We start from the raw sequence: 17,803 nt of genomic DNA, 5'->3' as shown, positions 1-17,803 counted from the left end.
TAACCTTTTCTAAAGTCTCTCTATTCCCTTCCCCCTTTCCTTTTTCAGCTTGGAGTGAGCTCAAAAAGCCTATAAACTTTGACATTTATATGTATCGGTGCTTTAAACAGCTATCGTTTCTCAATCTGTCTTTAAAAAATTAGTTAAGAGATGACAACCTATTCATCCACTTGGTAACAGGAATGTGTACCCATGATAGAATTTTAACATAGAAACAAATTTATTACAAAAAAAACCTTGCACATCCTTCATTTCTGCCCCTAAATTGAGGTAATTGTTGTCCTTTTAATATAATCCATAATATGATTTTGCACCTAAGAGGATCATTGTTGGCTTCATGATAATTATTCTGGGATGTTATTATACATTTTATTCATTATGATTTTCTTTATTCAAGATAGCAAAAGAAGGATAGTTTGAATTTTTTTTAACTTGATGAATTTTGAGTTTTATTCAGCCATGCTGATAATAGGTGGGATAGGTAAGGCTTAGAATTAGTAAGTTGGTTTTGCTTGTATGAAACTATGAAAAACATGTGGACTGTCAAGTGTTAGTAGGTCACACCTATAATCCTAACTACTCAGGAGGCTGAGATCTGAGGACTGAAGTTCAAAGACAGCCCGGGAAAAACTCTTATTTCCAGTTAACTGGCAAAACATCAGAAGTGTTGCCAGGTGCAGGTGGCTCATGCCTGTAATCCTAGCTAATAGTGGCTGAGATCTGAGGATCATGGTTCAAAATCAGCTTGGGTAAGAAAGTCAGTGAGTCATATCTCTAATTAGCCACCAAAAAAATAAGATTCACAAAATTAATGATGTTCCCTACAAAGAGGGAAGATGGTTCCCTTGACAAGATTCCAAATCATTTCTTGTGTCACAGGAAGAAAACAGGTTCACCAGACACCTTGGTGAAGGAAGCATCTGCAATGGTAATAAGTATCCTCCAAAAGATAGTTCATGGTTTTAGTGATTTTTCTCAAGTAAACGGGGCATCCATTGCATAAGAAGTTACACAGAATTTTTGAGCACAAAAACCTCTTTTCTGTGGCAATGTTTTAAAATTATTTTATTATTCTCAAATGGCATTCTGAATAATAGCACTCAAAAATCTTGAAAACTCAGCCTCTCACTCTTGCCAGGCTTTTTCACTCAAGGATGGCACTCTACCATGTGATCACCACCTTCACCTTTTGGTTGTTGTTCATGGTTGTGGGGCTTGAGCTCAGGGCCTGGGTGCCGTCCCTGAGCTTCTCAGCTAGAGCTCAACCACTTTTGCTTTGAGATAGTTTCATTTTTTAGTGTTACCTTTAAAAGTAGTATAACCATGCTTTTCTTAGGTATGATGCCACAGTATAGTAGTTCTTAACCTTTGTGAAAGTCACAGATCTGTCTGAGGAATTGATACAAGTTGAGAAATCCTCTAGAGAAAATTGCATATGTGCATAAAATATGTATATACATTAGTTTGAAGATGCTCATAGATCATTTAAAGTTAAAAGTTCAGATCTTCAAGTTTAAAACACTTGTCATACATTTTTTTCTCATAAGTTACTACTTTTTGCCTGAAGTTCTGTGCACCAGATTTGGTCCACTCTGTAACAACATAGTTTCTTCCTGATTCCCCACTCACTTTACCGTTAACATGACAATGATCTTTAACTATGGACTTTTTGGAGAAGTCAGTAGGATTTTTTGAGACTGATTTGGCACACTGTGCATAATGAAAACAATACTTTTGCAGGTATACTTATCTACATAATAAACCATACAGGGCATTGAGGTACTCTTTCATGATGACAGTCATCATAACCTTAATTAATGTGTCTAGGGCAATGGTCTGTCTGGCTACAGTGCAAATCATTACTCTTCTATGTGATTTCTTTAAAAATATTTTATTTTATTGTAAAGGTGATGTACAGAGGTGCTACAGTTATGTTAGTAAGTTAATGAGTACATATCTTATCCAACAGTGAACAGTGTTACCACCTCCCATATTTTCTACTTTCCCTTCCCCCCAAGATGTAAAATTCATTTCCAACATAGTGTCTTGTGAATATCACTGTTGCACTGGTTCATCCTTTATCTTTTGTCTCATAATTTTGTTATTCTTCTTCCTTTCCCCAAATCAGGTAAACATATATATAAGATACAGGGTACCAATATATAAAAAACAAACAAACAGTGACAACAGGAAATAAATGAAAGGGAAAATAATGAAAGAGAACAGAAATACCTTCAGACAGTGCGTTCAAAATCAAAACCCAAACCAAAAATGCCCCTATTGTTTCCATATTTTGAAGTTCATCTCAATTAGCATCATTTTATATGGAAAGCAAAATATAACCACCAAACTCGTTTGGTGAGACCAGCATTACCTTCATCCCAAAACCAGATTAGGGACCCATCAAAGAAAGAGAACTATATACCCATTTATTTGTTGAACATCGATGTAAAACTTCTCAACAAAATTCTGGCCAACCAACTTCAACAACTAATCAAAAGTCATACACTATGATCAAACATGTTGCATTCCAGGGATGCAAAGCTGGTTCAATATATTCAAGTCAATCAATGTAATTTGACACACCCATAGGAGCAAGGACAAGAACCTATGAGATCTTATCTGCACTGGCGAGGGAGCTGTTTGCTTCAGTGACTTATTACTTAAGAGAGCTGAGATTTTGCCTGAGAATTTGTTGTAGGCTTTGACAACTGGGAATTGACATTTTTGAAGGTTTTGTTTTTCTCTAGTGATAATGCTATGAGTATTACAGGACAAGAAATCAGGTATGCATCTTTTTGCACTATCACTGTATCTTATCTGAATACATTGGAAATTGTATATACTGGTATTAGAACTAGGAAACTGAAAGGGAATACTAAAATTGAGAGACATAGGATAAAAAGACAAACGACTACAAAGCAATACTTGAAAAACTGTTTGGTGTAAACCAACTGAACAACTCATGGGGGAAGAGGGAAAGGGGGAGAGAGAGGGAGGAATGAGGGAGGAGGTAACAAACAGTACAAGAAATGTATCCAGTGCCTAACGTATGAAACTGTAACCTCTCTGTACATCGCTTTGATAACAAATAAGAAAAAAAAAGAATTAAAAAGTAAAAATAAATAAAAAATAAAAATTTCATTAACATATACTAATTGTACCAGGTAGATATCTCTGTGACATTTTTATACACACCTACACCATATTCCACCATCACCTTCACTATTACCACCCTGTACTCTCCCTCCCCTTTTACAATAATTTCAGTAGTTTATTTTGTTCTACTTTTATTTATGATCATAAAGTACCATACCAGTTTGCCCACTCTCTTCACTATTCCCCTCCTCTTGATACATACCTCACTGGTAGAATTTGTTTTACTTTTCTGTCACTTATTTCTTTTTAGTGTATTTTTATTGTGCCAAGGATTTTCACCACGGTTTTTGAACATACATATATTTTAATCAGAACCACCTCCTTTATTTCTCAGAAGGCAAACAACACCAACATACCTTGTATATGAAGATGGCATAGGATATTTCATTGAAAGCTGAACAATAATGGTTTGAGAGACAAGGAAAGAGGCAATTCTGCATCTATTTACTTTCACTATTTAACCCTGGTTAGAGCAATGTTTTCAAGAGAACTGGAAAGTAGGTCTTGAAGAAACAGGTGCATTACTTTACAAGAGGAATACACTATAGATGCTAGTGAGTGAAGATTGAGCTCACTAAATGTATGTATATGTATGTGTGTACGTATGTGTGTGTGTGTGTAGTTTGAGTCTACAAATATAGTCACTGTCTAGGTAGATCTCCCTCGTTTATGAGAAGTAGGCAGTGATTTGAAAAATGCTTTGACGAAGGCATTAACAATTTTTAAAGAGGATGATATATGCATGTATTTTGCACAGACTAATTAAATGATACTGTCCCAGGATACTGTTTGCCAGGAAGTTATTTAATGGTGTAAGAGAAATGTCAGCATGTGCTTTATTGTACAGTAAGTTTCCATCAACAACAGCACAAATAGGGTACTAAAGTTCTCTTTATATCATCATACCCATTGTGTAATTTTGAAGTATCAAGAGTTGATATTGTGATTTTATGGTGCTAAAAATACAGGGTTTGGAATTCAAAAAAAAAATCAAAGGAGAATAACAAATAGATTCCTTTGCCTACCACTAATTTGCTGTGCAGTCTTTATCACCGCCAGAATCAAATCCTATGAAGAGGGATAATAACAAGACTTCTTTCATTGGGTTGTTAAGATTTAACCCCAGAGAATACATGTGAAGTGTCTCACAGAGTGCCTGGTGTAGAACATGTGCTTAACAGAGACAAGCTATTATCATGGCTGCTGCATTGCCTCCGAAGTTGCTGCTGCTCTCTGAGGGCTCTTAAGAGAGTAGATGAGAGCTCTAGAGCATGAGGAACAGTAAATTCCCAGGGTCTAAGCCCACCTCTGCAAAAGTTCAAAGCAGACTGGGGATGTATCACAGTAAAGATCACTTGCATGTACAAGAACCTGTGTTCAGTCTCCAACATGGCAAAAGGAAAAAAAAATCCTTTCTTGTTTGTTTCTATAAACAGACTAAAGCCAACTACTTTTGTTATCTTTGGAATCTTATTTGCTAGGGCCCTTTCACCCATGTCTAGAACAGTCTCACTATTTTAGTAACTGCTTTCTTGCTTGGCTTGTTAATTGAAGCAGTTTCCTCTTTAGGAAGGACATCTTACCTGGAACCTTAATGCCTTCTGCCATTTTCTCTGAAATGGTTGACATTTTCAGAGATCTTTTTCAAGATCTCTGAGAAGGATCTCGTGATAAACCATAGATAACCAAATGACTCATTTTTATGATGGCTCACTAAATGGCATTTTTATATATTTCTGGGCACTAATTAGAGCTTGCATTATTGTTTACAATTTATTTTATGCTTTATAAATCTCTGTTAGGAAATCTGTCATAGGATTTTTTTTCAACTTTACTCTAGTCATCTCAATCAATTTTAAAAATAATTTTGAATCAGGCAAAACCCAGATTAAGACTAGGTTGGGAGCACCAAATACTAACATCTTCTGTGGGGGTGAACCTTCATAAGCTCAGAGACATGAGCAATGAAGGTCAGAACACTTCTCATTCCCTTAGTATCTATTTTTAAGGTCAAAAAGGCTTTTCAATGTTGTAGGAAGGCATTTCCTTCAATTCTTAGGGATTCTTACGGCCATGGTATTGTCCCATATTTATTTCTCATTACTGACATTTGCCTCAGTTTGTATTATAAATTTCAGATAGAAAATAGGTTTCTTGACAATTCAGTAATCTTCCAAATCTCTCTGAACCTCGTGTAGTTCTTTTTTTTTTTTTTGGTAGTAGGAAAATAACATTCTTTTCCTTATAATATGAATGCATGAATACCTATGATTTATAGATTTTCAATTTAGTATATTATTTAGAAATGAATTTTAATCACTGTTTTAATAAATGTATTTTTTATTATTAATTTATTTAAGTGATGTACAGAGGGGTTAAATTTTCATACATAAGTAAATGTATTTCTTAGGGCATGCCCAGGCAGGAAGCTTGCAGCTCAAGCCTCTGGGGTTATGGGGGATGGGTGGATCATAAGCTAGGCACTCTTATCCTTAAAAAAATAAAGCAAAAACAAAACAAAAAAACTCAAGCAGAAAGGGCTGGATACATGGCTCAAGTAGGTAGAATGCTTGTGTAACAAACACAAGTCCTAAATTTAAATGCTGTATCCTACCCAAAAGACAAAAACAACAAATAAGCAAAAACATAACAAAAAAACTAAGATAAAAAGAAAAAAAGTCATTTACATTGTGGGTACTAGACTGCAGTCCTAATTAAAATAAGTGACACTGAACATATAGTCCTATTAAAATCTACCTCTCTTTTTCCTGTCACTGATCCAGGGAGAATAACTTTTATATGTCCAGGCATATGATGATGTCATTTCTAAATGATAGTAATGTTAAAAAATAACATTTTTCAGCAATGTCACTCCAGGAAGTTATCTATGGTGTAACAGTGATCTTTGAGTTTGATGTTTTCTATGCTTTGAAGAGAACGTGAAGCCTGTCATACATCATGATGTCTCTTTTATTCATTTCTTTCAACTTTTGGTTTAGTGCTTATAAATTACTTATAACAGATTTTTGCCAGTGATGCTTTAGTCATCAGATTTCGGAGCGTGATCTAGGAGGCTGCTGAAAGATTTTATGCAGTGTTTTACGTGCTGAAGAGCTCTGGCGGTGGAAGTTTTTATGTGCATCTATAAAACTCCTAACCTGGTGCCCTCTTCACAATGGTATCTCAGATAGAGCTAACTCCTACTGTGTGAGCCTACCATGTTACCAAGGGTCTATTTTTGTGTATCTAAGGGCTATGCATTTACTAAGCAAGCAACTCTACCATCTGTTCTATGCTCCTAGTCCATTTTTGTTTAATTTATTTTTTTTCCCAAACGTAGTCTCTCTCTCTCCCCTCTGCCCCCTTCCAGGCTAGCCTCATACTGTGATCCTCCAATCTCTACTTCTCACATAGCTATGATTACAAGGCATGGGTCATCAATACTGGCCTCTTAAAAATTGCTTTTCAAAGTTTTATCTTTGTTTTTGATGCTTCTGGCATTTAGTGTGTTTAAATGTAAACAGATCCTGGGAAGAGAAAGCACGTTCCTGTGTCTGATTTTTTTTTTTTTATGTCAGGATGGGTCAGGGAGATTAAATAAGGTGACATATTAAACAATTACAAAATGTCAATGGCTTCAAAAACCAACAGTTTTTATTTCTGGTTTATCTTTGTGGTCAATGTAGTTCAATATACCAGCTCTTCTTATCATAGTTATAACGAGACTCAAGTTGTACACATATGCCACAGGAAAGTCACTCAGACTTTTCTGTTGAGAGTGGCTTTGGACCATGACCCTTTGTGGCTCAGCATCCCTAATAATTAGGATTATAGCCATGAGAGAAACTGGTGCTGGGACCTGGCAGTCCATGTTTTTGAAGCTTGTCAAGTTGTTGGCTTCTGTGACTGTATGCAGATAAGTCTTAGGTCTCAAAGTAGCATTCCCTCTCAGTGAACCAGACTCTGTCATTAGATATTTCGGTGAGGAAAGAATTTTCTAATCCGCGTTAAAGGGACCAAATTAAACTTGACAAACTAAATTGAAAATAGTTGATGATGTCATGGTAAGTCATAGGCTCCTTGATGTAGGGCAAGCTTATGTCACTCTACAAACTGATGTTGTAAAACTGGATTATGTGTGGAAATAGAAGAGAGGGGAGGATGAGATTCTTCAGAGTACTGCTGGCCCATTGGCCACACTATGAACTGTAATGCAGTACTAGTGCTGTCCTAATGGTCCTGGAGCTAAAATTTGACCTGGGTTTTATGGGTGCACCCTCAGTTAAACCATCTCTAAAACTCAGTGTGTGGTGGTCACAATAGTTCTGATGTGATATTGTTTGTGTTTGTGATGTTATTTTATAAGCTAAAGCCTTATTTCATTAGAGAATATTATGCATTTATGCTTTAGTCATCTGTATAGTAAACCACAAGATACATACAAGCGAATGTTAAAGTTTATTTTGCATAGTGATATGTTTACTTGAACAAATTTCTATCTGCTTATACAATAAAAGGGCTCATATCTTTGTAAGACAAATGCTTAGGGCTAACATTCTTCTCATGGACCATATCCGGGTACGACTGGTTAGGTATAGCTGATAGACTTATAGGCAGGAAGGCCAGGGCAATAGATACAGAGATGTATATCAAATCTGGTGTTGAATGTTTTCACTGTCCTCTCTAAAAATTTCTCGAGGTAGCGTAACATTGTTTTTTTTTAAATTTTTTATTTTTCTTTGTACTCAGGGAGCTCAGAATTTTTCACAGTGGATGCTCCTGAACCAATGTCAGGAATATAGAGCTTATACAGACACTAAGATATTCCAATACATTGTGTTGAGCCCATCCAGGGCTCTGCTTGAGATCCCAGAGCTTTGTTGTTTCCATGAACCGAGGAGCTCGGGGATCCAAAATGTATGGGCAGAGTTTGTAGACCCTTCTTTCTCTTTTATGATATGGAAACTCCTCCTTTTCCCTGTCCTATCCTTTTTACCTTTTCCTTTGGAAAACCAAATGTAACCTATACGTGACTGTAAGCTGGACTTTCTGTAAGATCGGGAGATACATTGTTTTGGAAAGTCTGATTTTGTTCTTATCGTGATCCACTGCTGAAAACAAAAGCAGATGGGCCCAGAGGCTGCAGAATCCATTGGGAACAACATTTAGTTTAGTGGCACAGTAAAGAGTGTGTCAACCTCACTTTGGAGACACAACTCCATGCTATCAACCTGGAAAGAGCACCTGCAACTTCTGGCTCTTTGCTTCTCTTATATCCACTGCCTCTTTGCACTGCTGGGCTCCTCAGGTAGCATTTATGTCCAATCTGCCTAGAAATTAGTTTCTAGGTCTGTCCGACATTCTACATGGGTTCCTGCTTCCATTTATTTGATAGATGCTGATGGCTTGATGGAATCCCCGACTCCTACCTTCATGACACAACCTAAATTTATCTAATCTCATCTCAGAAGTAGAATTAGTGTCATTATTCTTGACTTGGGTTAAAAGATACAAGGCAAATTGGATATATATTTGCCTTATTGGCACCTGGTGCTCCTAAAAGCTGTTGTTGAAATGCACTCTAGGTTATGCATTGAAGCTGAGACATCCTAGGCTTTTTTGTCCCTATATCACCTTTAGGATGAGTTCCTGAAGGTATTTTATGACCTACTTCTAGAGGATTTTTTAATATACTTTTTTTTTTGGAAGTTTATAGCATCTTCTTACATTTCCTTTGCTAATCTACAAGATTCATAAAATTTACCACTAAAAACTGCACGATAGATAGAATAAGAATAATGAAAACATTCAATATTTATTTTCTTTTTAAAAAATAATAATTATTTATTGTCAAAGTGATGTACAGAGGGGTTACAGTTTCATACGTTAGGCCATGGGTACATTTCTTGTACTATTTGTTACCTCCTCCATCATTTCCCCCTTCCCCCTCCTCCTTTTCCTTCCCCCCCATGAGTTGTTCAGTTGGTTTACACCAAATGGTTTTGCAAGTATTGCTTTTGGAGTCATTTGTCTTTTTATCCTTTGTCTCTCGATTTTGATATTCCCTTTCACTTCCAAAACAACATTGAGATTCCACCGCATCCCAGGAAGAATGTCCATTATCAAGGAAACTAACAATAACAAATGTTGGAGGCGATGTGACCCAAAGGGAACCTACATCATTGTTGGTGGGAATGTAAACTGGTTCAGCCACTCTGGAAAGCGGTATGGAGATTCCTCAGAAGGCTAAACATAGAGCTCCCCTATGACCCAGCAGCCCCACTTTTGGGAACTTCTGGCCATTTTCTATACATGTGGTGCTGAGGAATCGAACCCAGGGCTTCATGTATACAAGGCAAGCACTGTTGTCACTAGGCCATATTCCCAGCCCCCTTGGTCTTGTTTACTTTGATTTGTTTACTCTTTTGTTTACTCTGTGATACTCCTTCATTGGACTCTATAGATGTCATCAGTTATGTTACTATAGGACTTAACATAACAATATCCCAGCTGCAATGCTTCCTGTACCTTGTCCTTGGCCATAAAGACAGAACTACAGTGCAGATCAGTTTTCTTTGAGCTTTCTAACCAGATCTTCCGTATCGATTGTAGCTTTTCCTCTTACTTTCAGTGCACAGTAACATTTTGTTTATAATTTTTAACACAAACTACATGGCACATTAAGTCCTCTGTTCCTAGCACCTGTTCTGAGAAATCTGTTGATCATTTTTTTGATAGTTTCTTTTTAAAATTTATTTTATTAATTAAATTTTGTTGACAAGGTGTGCAAAAGGGTACAGTTACATAATAAGGCAGTGAGTACATTTCTTGTGATTTCTTATACCCTTGTTTTTCTTTCCCTTCCCTAGATCAGTTAGGCATATATACAATATCCAGTGTACCAAAATCATATACAGTAACCACGTAGGGTACAACAAAGGAAATTCGCTTAGAATGTTAAATATAACGTCAAGAAAAGAATCCTCCTGTGTCCTTCTCTTGGAGTTGTTTTTGATTATCCTCATTTTATATGATCATGTGTTCATAGCTGTTGAGCTATTGTGATCCACTGAGAGGTCTATTCTAGACCTTTTTATGTTTAGTAGTTGTTTGGTTTTAGATACATAATGTAAGGTCGCAGACCCAAACCTGTGGAAATACCATTTGAAAAGAAGTTTGTTGTTTTGCAGACCTGTAGATCATTTTTGTACACGTGAATACCAAGGCCTGATTTCAGTTCCCAGCAACTCTAGTATCATGAGCACAAGTTTCTAACATATCCCTTTTGTTCAGTTTGTTATTGATCTTTTGATTCTTTTGTTACTACTATTCTTGTCACATTGGCTAAGTTTTATTTTTCTGCCATATAAGTGCATTTAATGTTAATACATTGAATTTATATTGAACAATGACATGTTCACTTACCAGTTCTCACAACTTTTCTGCATATTTTTTGGGTTTTTATTCAGAGCATTTGCAAAGCTGGACCTAATAAGAATTTCATTGCTAGTATTCTTTCTGATCCTGTGTTGTTTTTAAAACTTTCTTTTCATTGATTTATTACACAGACTGGATTTTACAATCAAATATCTAAACACAAATAAATTCATATCTTACTGTTAATAACAAGGGGAAATTTTTAAATATTTTATTAGTGAGAATGATCTCTTTCATGTGTAGTTTATTATGTATTTTTGATCCCTAAAAATGTATTTTTTCCTCTGAATTTATTGGAATGTTCATATGACTTTTCTGTTATTTTAGTAATGTTATGATATTCATTGATTGTCCAGGTTGGTTGGTAAACTATGCTTTGCATTTGTGAAATATTTTGGGACATACTCTAATTTTTATGTAACACTATATGTATCACGTTCAAGGTTTGGTTAGAAGATTAGAAGGTTTGTTTATCTATGTTTATCAAACTGATTGGGAAATGTTTACCTGTCTTGAAATAGTGATGAATAGTTTTCAGAGTTAGTATTCTACTGACTTCATTAGATGAACTACAAAATAATTCCACCCTTTCTTTCTCTGAAAGCATTTGCACAACCTGTGTGTTATCTGGGACTATGTTTTCTCATTGGAAAGGATTTCTAGTGATGAATGTTCTTTCCTTAACAATTATAAAGGCTTTTTTGTGAAAATTTTGTTATGTTATTTTAATATATGCTTAATTTGTCAGCATCTACTCCTTAGACAATTTAAATTAGCTTAATTTGCTTTTTCTTTTCAAACATTCTTAGTATTGAATAATAATGTAGTCAATAGCTGCTCACTTCTAGGTTATTTATTACTTCTGTTTAATCCCATAGATCTTGACATATATACAGTGTATACACGTATATATGTATGTGTACACACACAGACACATATATATTCATGTATGTGTGCATGAGTATCTGTACCAGTTATGGGGCTTTGAACTCAGGACCTGAGTGCTGTCCCTAAGCATTTTTTGCTCATGGCTAGCACTCTACTACTTGAGCCATAGCTCCACTTCCCCTTTTTGGTAGTCAATTGGAGATAAGCAGATAAGCATCTCATGGGCTTTTGTTTTGTTTTGTTTGCCAGTCCTGGGGCTGGGACTCAGGGCCTGCACACTGTCCCTGGCTTCTTTTTGCTCAAGGCTAGCACTTGGCCAACTTGAGCCACAGCGCCACTTCTGGCCATTTTCTGTATATGTGGTGCTGGGGAATTGAACCCAGGGCTTCATGTACAGGAGGCAAGCACTCTTGCCACTAGGTCATATCCCCAGCCCCTTTTTCTTTTTCTTAACTTTTTTCTGTGGATTTTTCAGAAAGAGAAGGCAATCAGTAAATTCAAATTTATTTCTTGCATTTCTCCTTTAGAAACTAAGATCATAATACCTATTCATCCTACCTTAAATAATGTCTATCTTTTATCATTAAAGATGGTGAAAATTCAAAAATCACTATCTTCTTGGATTAACACTCTCTTTCATCTTGAAAAATCCTTATTTTCTTCATGCTAATTTCTCAGAAGCACCAATTTTTTGGCTGAATTTAGCACAATATTTAAAAGTAATATTTCCTATGTTCATATGTAAAATGGTACAACATGATTTTTATCCTCCAAAGAAATCTATGAGGAATTTACAGAATTTTTCATGTCTGCATTATATCCTGTTGAATAAATACAGGTAAGTCATGGGAAATGAAAATTTCTTCCTTTATTTCTTTTTCACTTCTTTTTTTCCGCTTGCGTGTGAAAGGCTTTTTCTTTGACTTCTTGTCATTTGCTTTCTGCGTTAACGTAATGAATTTTTCCATTGAAGCCACTGTACTCACACCATTTTATAGGACCTGAGAATATGCTCTCTGTGCCCTAAAAATAACAATTTCCTCACTATTTTCCAGAGCTGGCATGTTTTAATGAAATCGCTTGCACAGAAGCTAGCACGTTACCTTGCTTCATGCTTTTCCTGACATTGATGCTTTTCTGCTCTATTTCCTAGGTCATCCTGTATGATTAATAGTATCGTATTCTTTCTGTTTTTTTTTAAATATGCATGCTGCCTTTTTTGTTCTAAATTATTGTGAATGGTCAACAAATCATTTTCCCATAATCAGTAATGTGTGACATCTGAAGTGAAAATAACCCATTAATGATGTCATTATCGACAACAGCCATGCCCTGAGCGCCTGCTGTATGGCATCCTGTGTTACCTGTAGCAGGGCGTACTCTATTTACCTGCCACATTTAGGTCATATCACTAGATTTTGCCATCTCACCTTTTCTTTTTTGTGTTTTTTTTGAGGAGACTTTGTGATTTAAAGGAAGCCAGAGGAAGAAAGTAGAGCAGTTGGGCACTGTCCCTGCTTAATATCACTCAAGTTATTTGCTATAGCCTTATTTGCTTTCTATGCCATGCATTGTTTAGATCTCTTTCTGATTGATTATATTACACTGTATACTTTTACAATGCTATTACTTGACTTATAAATAATTGCTATAGGGTCCAAATCTCTAATGCCCCAGGAATTGTCACAGAGTCATCGTCGTCTTTATTTATCCTATAAACACTTAATGTGCTTGTATTAAATTGGTTGAAATGAAGAGCTAAGTGGAATGTTTATTAAACTAATCATGATGCACTTCCATGAAGTGCTTTAGAAAAAGAGTACCATAATTATATTATGGAGCTTTGGATTATTTGCCCCTTTCCTCTCATTTTAATTCCAGGAATGTCCTCAACTGTAGCAGATCCTTTAACTTCTAGATACTTACGGAGGCTGTACTCTACTTGGCACTGTTAAAAATCTGCCTTTTGTGTTGTTACTAACAGAATCAACCTACCTTGCATTGTAAGTATTCTCACATAAAGGTAGACGTTATCTGGAGATTTGCTATATCTTAGTCATGTGTGGTGCTCATTCCAAATTACATTGCTTTTTATGTATCTTCTTGGCTCATTATCATAATTTATTTGTTTTAGACACTTGTGAGGAAATGTATTTGGTTTGTTTTCTTTTTTGCATGTGCTTTCTATGGTTTTCATTTAAACACTGGATATCTTGAGTGTCCGATGACTGGGACTGTAGACTTCGTAGAATTGTTTTTTTCCTTGATTTGATGTTGAGCCAATCTGGTCATGGTAGTGACTTAGTCATTTCTACAAAGATATTTATCAGTACCAATGGTCCAGGTCATCTTATTGCTTTTTGTGATTTTTAAAAAATTTTATTTTTCTGGAAAGCAGATGGTCTTTGAAAAGGGACTGTTTTAGAAGCTTATCAGTTTTCTGGATTTGGCCCTAAATTTTAACACTTTCTTCTGTTTTTCATTTTATTATTCTCTTAAGATGAAAATTACAAGTGATAATATAGGCTGTGATTATTGCACTAAATAGTAAAATTTGGTTATAAGTAACAGTTAAAAGAAATTTTAAAAAGAAATTAAAATATTAAGTATAAAAAAAAGTCATGATGCCTACAGAATTCTTTTGGCCAGTCCTAGGACTTGAACTCGGGGCCTGGGCACTGTCTCTGAACTTTTGCTCAAGGCCAGTACTCTACCATTTAAGCCAGAGAGCCACTTCCAGCTTTTTCTTTTTATGTGGTACTGAGGAATCGAACCTAGGGTTTCATGCATGCCAGATAAGCTCACCAAGGCACACTCCCAGCCCATCCTGTAGATATTTTGATGGTGCCTATAGATATTTTGATGGGCACTAGAACTTAAAGCACACCAAAATGTTGTACATTACATTCTATTTACATTTCTTATCCAAGGAAGCAATGACATTATTGCTATTGAGGCAATGAAATTTACTGTAAAAACACCTATATAAATAAAAGTTTTTAGTCTTAGCCTTGACATTTTCCAAATAAATAATTTGAGGCAAATTGTATGTTTGATCTTTTATATCCTAAACTGCTAACTCAGTGAAAGTTAATATTCAAGAACTTGATTCTTTGACTAGTTAAAGCTATGGATTGATACTCATATCCTCAATAATACAGTCTCAGTTCCCCCTACTTTGTTCCTTCTCACTTGGTTATACTGACAGAATTTCTTTTTCTATTACTATCAACCTGTTAACATGAGAAAATTAGAAATAGTAGCACAATTAGTATTATAATAAGCATAGTTGTTATATATTTTGAATTACAAAATATCTTTGGGTCTCTTAATAATCTTTTGAAATAGTGTTTTCTCTAAACAATATGCTAATTAATTATTTCCTTATACTCTTTGTCCTTTCTAACCACTAAACTAACTAAGGAGCAGGTATAAGCATTTGAGAGGAAATAAATACCTGCTTTTCAGTTGGAAAGTAGGTCTGGATAATATAACCACAAAAGAGCTTCCTGGGATAATGTTTTCCCTCAGTTGAGACCATATTCTTCTTAATCATCTTTATAGAAAGTTAGAAAGAGAAATTTGGCCCTATAAAGGGCTATTTCTTTCAGTTAATTGTAAGATCATTGAGCCTTCAGTGCAAATTTCTCATTCCACAGATAGTCAATATTCTTTAAAAATTAAGGAGGAGGAAATGCAACACAATTGACATGATAAAAATGTTTTTTTTTGATGCCACAGCTACATGGAATGACTAATAACAGGCATAAGTCTATATTTAGTTTTGAAGATTATTGTGCAAACAGAACAGCTGTACACACTCAAGTGACTTATCAATTTAAAGTTATGAACAATTGCTGATGATCACATTCATTAGTGTTCTGTACATTAACTTCTTTGGAATAAGGTTAATGATTTTCCCTTTGCTACATCTTGGATTCTTAGGAGGATTAAACACAATAATGTGCCTAAAAGTTCTATGCAAATGAAGTACTACACAAATGATGATTACCTTTATTGATTTGTACATTAGTTATTAGTCCTCAACTACAAATTAGTTAAATACTTCAATGATTCAAACTGGAGCTACAAAATCTCCTGAAAAATGTCAGTGTAAATTAATAGATGCATAGACCATAATTTTACATGAACAAAATGTGGACAAAGAGACTGATTAGACTAATTGAACATTTCATTATATTGATTTTTGTGGTTTCTCTCCACTTTTCAGCTAGGAGCTAGGAGAGCAGAGAAGTAGACACTGGAAAACTTTCATGTAAATTGAATTCATTAACTTAATGGCTATTTTGCTACTCAAAAAAATGATTATTGGACCAGCAGCTTAGGCACACTTGAAAGTTGTTAAAATACAGACTGTCAAATCCTACTCTAGACCTACCTACTATCAGCAGTTTAATAAGCTTGAAAAATATTGCTGTTGAAAAGTTAAAAAATAGTGACTCATTACATTGCTAAAAACATTTTGTGGTTGCTGAACTTCAATTGATAAACTAGAAAACTTTCTTTCAATAGGATTCATGATGTCAGTTAACCTTTTTAGTAATTAAGATATTACTGCTACAATTATCATGTATAATAATGATTTATTTAGAAAACAAAACTACTAGACATACTGTAGATTTTTATTTCATGTTTCTTTTTTTTTTTGGTACTAGGGATCGAGCCCAGGATGTTGCACTTGCTAGGCAAGTGCTTTGCCACTGAGCTACATCCCAGCCCTTATTTCATGTTTTTAATTAATTTTTCTCAGTAATATATCCATTCCCATTCACCTCTAATGTCATGTCTGGAACCATCAATTTTGTGAATGGCAATAATCTACTAAACTCTCAGCTAAATTTTAAGTATATATTAGTGGAAGTGGAGATGATATAGGTTCTTTGTAATAGGAGGTTTATAGTTTAAAGATGGAGACAGGAGTAAATACATGCACAGGTAAAAATAGAGAAAGAGTCTTGAAAGCAACAAACAGAACCCCATGGCAGGTGCTGCCTAGATGAAGTTACTGGATTGGCCATATAAACTGGTGACATTTCATAAGCTTTGGAGGTTGAAAAGAAGGTAGCCAGCCACTCAAGAACTAAGCACAGGCAACATGGTCAGGGTTATAAAGATGAAACATCTTGGACTGTTTTAGAAGCTAAAAGGAAGAAAGACCAGTATGGGTTGGGTGAGATAAATAGTGACCTAAATAGACCTAGATTAGAAACAGTCTTACAGGGAGGTGAGACTTAGGAACTGTGATGAGAAGTCACTAATGTGTATGAAGCAGATGGAAAAGGAGAAAAGATCGGCAACTGTATTTGAAAAAGGCCCAAATTACATGTGCAAAAGATGACTCTGACTGTTTTATGTGGCATGTATTGGACCAGAACGTGTTAGGAACCTGCATAAGTCATGAGAGGACTTGGATAAAGGTGATAGATGTAGGGATATTTGTTTGCATTGGTAGCTGTACCATCAGATCCATTGCTCATTGGTACCTTTTCTGCTATGAATTTCAAGCTGTGTTGCCACACTACAGCAGGCTCCTACTGACACAGGCACCAGCTGGAAATGGAAAGAAGGAAACATATCTCTGCAGGTGCAGCATGTCACCCATGGCTCCAGCTCACTTCAGACTGGTTTGCTCTGCTTCCAGCTTCTGTCAGATGTCATTAACCTCCAGGTCCCCATAACACTGTGTCCTCCCCTGGCCTTACTGCTAATCTTTGGGAAGCCTCAGAAACTTCTCTTTAGCTCTCAGCTCCATTATCATCTGTAGAACTAGTTCTTTCTGTTAGATTTTCCTTGCTGTGTATGTGTAAGTGGTTTCTTCTTCACTCTAGATCTTGGTGGATCCAAAGGAATAAATAACCTCACCCAGGATTCTACTTCAGTAAATTAATTGGGTATGGAAATTGGAGCAAGCTCAGTTTTGAAAGGGAGAAATTTGAAATTCACTTGAGGACACACTAGCAAATTGCAGACATGTAGGAGCTGATTATCTACGAGGATCTAGAACTCATACCTGATTCTGAATGATAAATCTCTGAATAATCATATATTGGTAGAAATGGGTACATTATTCTGGAAAAGATGTGAAAGGCAAGAAAAAAAAAGGATTTGGAATGAGTGCTAAATAATCTGGTATTGGCCTCGTGGAGAAAGTGTCTGCAATGGTGTGGAAGAAAGAGTCAAGACTTTCCTGGATTTGAGTTTGTTAAAAATAATAAAAACTCAAATGTGTAAAACAAAGATGTTGTATCTCTCATATCACTTAAATTTTGCTGCCAGTGATTCTACCAGCATGTAACTG

This window comes from Perognathus longimembris, chromosome 4 (assembly GCF_023159225.1).
Source record: "Perognathus longimembris pacificus isolate PPM17 chromosome 4, ASM2315922v1, whole genome shotgun sequence".
NCBI classification, from domain to species: Eukaryota; Metazoa; Chordata; class Mammalia; order Rodentia; family Heteromyidae; genus Perognathus; species Perognathus longimembris.
The sequence above is the reverse complement of the archived record's forward strand: the minus strand, read 5'-3'. Positions refer to the sequence as shown.